The sequence below is a fragment of the Rhipicephalus microplus genome, unplaced genomic scaffold (genome assembly GCF_043290135.1).
Source record: "Rhipicephalus microplus isolate Deutch F79 unplaced genomic scaffold, USDA_Rmic scaffold_454, whole genome shotgun sequence".
NCBI lineage: Eukaryota > Metazoa > Arthropoda > Arachnida > Ixodida > Ixodidae > Rhipicephalus > Rhipicephalus microplus.
Window position 1 is genome coordinate 20,965 of NW_027465018.1, and position 6,958 is coordinate 27,922.

General features: G+C 58.2%; 1 non-coding gene across 1 annotated transcript; it reads left to right on the forward strand.

Annotated features, from left to right (window-relative positions):
- The first annotated feature begins 4,565 nt into the window (after positions 1–4,565).
- LOC142794542 (small subunit ribosomal RNA) lies at positions 4,566–6,380 on the forward strand. Its single transcript, XR_012892429.1, has one exon. It is a non-coding gene; the product is annotated as a small subunit ribosomal RNA (ribosomal RNA).
- The last annotated feature ends 578 nt before the right edge of the window (positions 6,381–6,958 follow it).

Sequence of the window (6,958 nt, forward strand, 5' to 3'; positions counted from 1 at the left end):
TCGCCTTTTGTGAGGATTGCAGACTTCTTGAGCGCGGGTGTTTTTTTTTGTTGTTGTTGTTGTTTTATTACGCATTCGCTCCAGCAGACGCTGTTTAGACTTTTTGTTTCCTCTTTTATCCTGCGACGAGGTGACGAGGTTTATTCGGTGCCCCGCCGCCCCGGCTGAAGTGATTTTTCCTGTCCCGTGCCGCCCCGGCTGACGCGGTTGGGACTTCGCGTTTGTTCGGCCGCCACGGGTTTTGGCGCACTCGCTCGGTTGCTTGTTGTTGCCACTTGTTGCGAACCCAGGTTTCTTGAGCGAGCGCGGGCGTTTTTTCTTCCTTTCTTTCTTTGTTCTATGTGTTAGCGAATCGGCCTTTAATATCACACGAGGACTCACAACCAACAATTTTCAGTTTGAAGTGTAAAAAATCTGCAGGTGTTGACGTAACTGACTTGCCCCGTACCCTTGAGTACATCCATGAAGTTCTCGTAGTACTACTAAATCGCATTATTCCAAGTGGAGAAATTCCCATAAACTTGCAAACCTCTACACGAAAATCGGTGCGCGTGATAAAGTTGAAAATTATCGTCCGATATCAAATGTGCCTTCTATAACACAAATTCTAGGAAAAAAAAAAAAAAAAACACTTGTTCGCCGTTTTCTGCGCCGTGACTGGCAGCACTCCGGCGAAGCGAAACGGGGTCGATTCGAGCACGATATCGGCGTCTTTCGACGTGCTCGCCGGCGACCGTCGCACGAGTACGTCGCACGAGCGCGTCTGCCGGGGCGCCGTTTGCGAAGCCGACGCAAAAGTGGGAACCGCCGCTCGGATGATCGCCGCTTTCGGCAGAGTGAGTGTTGGCACTCCGGGGAAGCGAAACAGCGTGAATGCGCCCACGAAATCGGCGTATTTTGAAGTGCCCGCCGGCGACCGTCGCACGAGTACGGTAAACCGCGTCAGCCGGGGCGTAGTTCGGGACGCCGACGAAAAAGTGGGAAGCGCAACTCGGATCTTCGCCGTTTTTGCAGGAGTGAGTGGCGGCCCTCCTGCGAGACCAAGAAGCATCGATTCGTGCACGAATTCGGCGCCTTTCGACGTGATCGCCGGCGACCGTCGCTCGAGTAGGGCAAACCGCGTCTGCCGGGGCGGGCTTCGGGACGCCGATGCGAAAGTGGGAAACGCTGCTCGGATGTTCGCCGTTTTTGGCCGAGTGAGTGCTGGCACTCGGGCGAAGCCAAACGGGGCCGATTACGGCACGATATCGGCGTCTTTCGACGTGCCCGGCGGCGACCGTCGCACGAGTACGGTAAACCGCGTCAGCCCGGGCGGAGTTCGGGACGCCGATGCGAAAGTGGAGAACGCCGCTCGGATCTTCGCCGTTTTTGGAGGAGTGAGTGGCGGCACTCCGGAGAAGCCAAGGAGCGCCAATTAGCGCACGATATCGGCGTCTTTCGACGCGCTCGCCGGCGACCGTCGCACGAGTAGGGCAAACCGCGTCTGCCGGGGCGGGGTTTACGACGCCGACGCAAAAGTGGGAACCGCCGCTCGGATGTTGGCCGTTTTTGGCAGAGTGAGTGCTGGCACACCGGCGACGCGAAAGAGCGCGAAAGCGCCCACGAAAGTGGCGTATTTGGACGTGCTTGACGGCGACCGCTGCAGGAGTACGAAAAACCACGTCAGCCGGGGCGAGCGACCCACGGCGGTCTGGGTGCTTATCGCTGCTATTATAGGGGCACCCCGGCAGACGCAGAAAAAAAAAATTTTTTTTCGACCTTCTTTTTTGCTGGTCGAGCTCGGGTAACCCAGGTCGCAATGGGAGCCGTGCACGAAAGCGGCGTCGCGAGACGCGTTCGCGGTCGCTAGTCGCACGAGCTCGGCAACCGCGTCAGCCGGCGCGGAGTTCGGGATGCCGACGGCTAAGTGGGTACCGCTGCTCGGATGTTCGCCGTTTTTGGCCGAGTGAGTGCTGGCACTCCGGCGAAGCGAAACGGGGCCGATTCGGGCACGATATCGGCGTATTTCGACGTGCTCGCCGGCGACCGTCGCACGAGTACGGCAAAGCGCGTCTGCCGGGGCGAGGTTTGCGATGCCGACGAAAAAGTGGGAAGCGCCGCTCGGATCTTCGCCGTTTTTGCAGGAGTGAGTGGCGGCCCTCCTGCGAGACCAAGAAGCATCGACTCGCGCACGATATCGGTGTCTTTCGACGTGCCCGCCGGCCACCGCCGCACGAGTACGGCAAACCGCGTATGCCGGGGCGGGGTTGGCGACGCCGACGCAAAAGTGGGAACCGCCACTAGGATGTTCGCCGTTTTTGGCAGAGTGAGTGCTGGCACTCCGGCGAAGCGAAAGAGCGCGAATGCGCCCACGAAAGTGGCGTGTTTGGACGTGCTTGACGACGACCACCGCAGGAAAACGAAAAACCACGTCAGCCGGGGCGAGCGACCCATGGCGGTCTGGGTGCTTATCGCTGCTATTATAGGGGCACCCCGGCAGACGCAAAAAAAAAAAAAATTTTTTTTCGACATTCTTTTTTGCTCGTCGACCTCGGGTGACCCAGGTCGCAGTGGGAGCCGCGCACGAAAGCGGCGTCGCGAGACGGCTTCGCGGTCGCTAGTCGCACGAGCTCGGCAACCGCGTCTGCCGGGGCGGAGTTCGGGACGCCGACGGCTAAGTGGGAACCGCCGCTCGGATGTTCGCCGTTTGTGGCCGAGTGAGTGCTGGCACTCCGGCGAAGCCAAACGGGGCCGATTCCGGCACGATATCGGCGTCTTTCTACGTGCTCGCCGGCGACCGTCGCACGAGTACGGCAAAGTGCGTCTGCCGGGGCGGGGTTTGCGACGCGTACGCAATAGTGAGAACCGTCGCTCGGATGTTCGTCGTCTTTCGCCGAGCCAGTGCTGGCACTCCGGCGAAGCCGAACGGAGCCGATTCGGGCACGATATCGGCGTCTTTCCACGTGCTCGCCGGCGACCGTCGCACGAGTACGGTAAACCGCGTCAGCCGGGGCGGAGTTCGGGACGCCGATGCGAAAGTGGGAAGCGCCGCTCGGATCTTCGCCGTTTTTGGAGGAGTCAGTGGCGGCACTCCGGTGAAGCCAAGGTGCGCCAATTCGCGCACGATATCGGCGTCTTTCGACGTGCCCGCCGGCCACCGTCGCACGAGTACGGCAAACCTCGTCTGCCGGGGCGGGGTTTGCGACGCCGACGCAAAAGTGGGAACCGCCGCTCGGATGTTCGCCGTTTTTGGCAGAGTGAGTGCTGGCACTCCGGCGAAGCGAAAGAGCGTGAATGCGCCCACGAAAGTAGCGTATTTGGACGTGCTTGACGGCGACCGCCGCAGGAGTACGAAAAACCACGTCAGCCGGGGCGAGCGACCCACGGCGGTCTGGGTGCTTATCGCTGCTATTATAGGGGCACCCCGGCAGACGCAGAAAGAAAAAAAAAATGGGGACATGGCGTGCGTCACCGTGCGGCTTCGCAGCGTTGCCGAAGTCGCCGAGCCCTTCGACTGAGCCGAACGGCGGACAGGGAACGTTGGTCGGCCGTTCTAACCTGTCGGTGCCACGCCGAGACGTCGTTAAGGAAAACCGCGTCGTGGGCCTCTACGACGCCGTCGAGTCGTTGTACGTTTGGTGTCCAGCGTGTCGGCGGCGAGTAGCGGACACGTCGTTCACGACTTCGGTCTTTCGCAGTCGACGCGAACTTGCGGAGAGTCGTGGTGCCTCACGTTTTCGGCAGAAACCGCGGCGGAATTTTCCCGTGCGTGCGCGCACGACCTCGGTGCTGTGCCGTCAGCGTAGTGTTGCACAAACTCGTGGCCTACCCAAGGTGCGGTACGTTTGCGGCCGTATCCTCGGTGGGAATTTCGTGAGTAGGGTCGCAAATTCTACGACCTCGGCGGGTTTGAGAGCGACGTAGACTTGTGGCACGCTCAACGTGCCACACGTTTCGGGGCACACCCGCGGTGAAATTTTCTCGAGTACGCTCGTATTAGTGCCCAAGGAGGTCTGGGTACTTATCGCTGCTATTATGTGGGGGTTCTCGTGAGCGGCGTACGCGAAAGCGACCGGGTGTCTGATATGCGGCGGGCTTCGGCCTCGTCAAGCGTGTCCTCGGGTCTGCTCCAGGGGAATCCACGGCAGTCGTCTGCAGCCTCATCCGCTTGATGCGTTAGGGGCTGGTTGTCGGACGGTGCCGTTTTACCACGATATCGAGGTGTGTTCCGTGTCGTCCTCGGGCGATTCAGATGCGAAAGCGCCGAAGACGCGGGCGTGACCCGTCGTCTGGCGGCTTTGCAGTCTCGGCTCCGTTGCTAGTTCCGGCCGGTCCACCGACAGTGCAGCGGGCTTGGGCAACCCGCACGGCGCGACCGAGTCGATGCAACGAAAAAGAGCGAGCATGAACGTGCTTCTTGCCGCACGGCTCCCACTCGTCTTTCGGGAAGGTTGTGCCGTAGCGAGCTCGAACGCCGTCATCTCGGAGTGCAAAATAAGCGTGTTGGGGCGCCTGAAGGTGGCCTCCGCCGCACACAGACTGCGTCCGGCCCGCCGAAGGCGAGGACGGACGCGCAGTCGAACGATTACCTGGTTGATCCTGCCAGTAATCATATGCTTGTCTCAAAGATTAAGCCATGCATGTCTAAGTACATGCCGAAATAAGGCGAAACCGCGAATGGCTCATTAAATCAGTTATGGTTCCTTAGATCGTTTCTTCCTACTTGGATAACTGTGGCAATTCTAGAGCTAATACATGCAGTGAGCCTGGAGCCCTTTGGGTAACGGGTGCTTTTATTAGACCAAGATCGATCGGGTTTCGGCCCGTATTGTGTGGTGACTCTGGATAACTTTGTGCTGATCGCATGGCCACGAGCCGGCGACGTTTCTTTCAAGTGTCTGCCTTATCAACTTTCGATGGTAGGTTACTTGCTTACCATGGTTGTTACGGGTAACGGAGAATCAGGGTTCGATTCCGGAGAGGGAGCCTGAGAAACGGCTACCACATCCAAGGAAGGCAGCAGGCGCGCAAATTACCCACTCCCGGCACGGGGAGGTAGTGACGAAAAATAACAATACGGGACTCTTTTGAGGCCCCGTAATTGAAATGAGTACACTCTAAATCCTTTAACGAGGATCAATTGGAGGGCAAGTCTGGTGCCAGCAGCCGCGGTAATTCCAGCTCCAATAGCGTATACTAAAGCTGCTGCGGTTAAAAAGCTCGTAGTTGGATCTCAGTTCCAGACGAGTAGTGCATCTACCCGATGCGACGGCTCGGACTGAACATCATGCCGGTTCTTTCTTGGTGCACTTCATTGTGTGCCTCGAGATGGCCGGTGCTTTTACTTTGAAAAAATTAGAGTGCTCAACGCAGGCGAGTCGCCTGAATAAACTTGCATGGAATAATAGAACAAGACCTCGTTTCTGTTCTGTTGGTTTTTGGAATACGAGGTAATGATTAAGAGGGACGGACGGGGGCATTCGTATTGCGGCGCTAGAGGTGAAATTCTTGGACCGTCGCAAGACGAACTACTGCGAAAGCATTTGCCAAGAATGTTTTCATTGATCAAGAACGAAAGTCAGAGGTTCGAAGGCGATCAGATACCGCCCTAGTTCTGACCATAAACGATGCCAACCAGCGATCCGCCTGAGTTACTCAAATGACTCGGCGGGCAGCTTCCGGGAAACCAAAGTATTTGGGTTCCGGGGGAAGTATGGTTGCAAAGCTGAAACTTAAAGGAATTGACGGAAGGGCACCACCAGGAGTGGAGCCTGCGGCTTAATTTGACTCAACACGGGAAAACTTACCCGGCCCGGACACTGGGAGGATTGACAGATTGAGAGCTCTTTCTTGATTCGGTGGATGGTGGTGCATGGCCGTTCTTAGTTGGTGGAGCGATTTGTCTGGTTAATTCCGATAACGAACGAGACTCTAGCCTATTAAATAGGTGCGGGGTTCCCAGCACCTTACAACCTTCTTAGAGGGACAAGCGGCTCCTAGCCGCACGAAACAGAGCAATAACAGGTCTGTGATGCCCTTAGATGTCCGGGGCCGCACGCGCGCTACACTGAAGGAAGCAGCGTGTCTTTATCCCTGTCTGAAAAGACTGGGTAACCCGTGGAACTTCTTTCGTGATTGGGATAGGGGCTTGCAATTGTTCCCCTTGAACGAGGAATTCCCAGTAAGCGCGAGTCATAAGCTCGCGTTGATTACGTCCCTGCCCTTTGTACACACCGCCCGTCGCTACTACCGATTGAATGATTTAGTGAGGTCTTCGGACCGATGTCCGGCGCGGCCTTTCGGTTGCGCCGGTCTGTTGGAAAGATGACCAAACTTGATCATTTAGAGGAAGTAAAAGTCGTAACAAGGTTTCCGTAGGTGAACCTGCGGAAGGATCATTAACGGATTGTGAAGGGTGAGCGCCTCAGCTGCGTCTGCGCCCGACACTTTCTGCCGCTGACCCCGTTTGGACGCGGGGTCGGCTTTTCCCCACGGGGCTGCCTGAATGTGGAGCGGCACCCCGTGACAAATTGTTGCGCCCAGCGGACGCCAACACCGCGACCTTGGACGGTCGGCCAGGTGGCGGACGCGGGTACAAACGGCGCAACGCACTCATAGGTCGGCTTTCGACCCGCCACAGCACCGTGGCTCGAAGCGCTCGAAATGCGCGACCCGACCGCTGCGGGACCGCCTAGTACTGTAAACAGGAGCGGCGGAGCGCGAACGGCGAGTCGTGGTTACGTCGGTAGAAGGCGAGGCTGCGCGTTCCCGAAACGCCAGCCGAGTGCCCTCCCGACCGTTCGAGCGTGCAAGAACGAGACCCGACAATCGCGCGGCGACTGCCAAGTACGAGAGGAACGGCACAAGCGTCGGCGGTCGGTCAAGGAACTGGCGATGTGACGGGTCCGCTGTGCACCAGTGCATACCGTCCCGCCGTCCGCGGCAAGCGCCTCCGCGTCCTCGGGTGACGGAGGCTGCC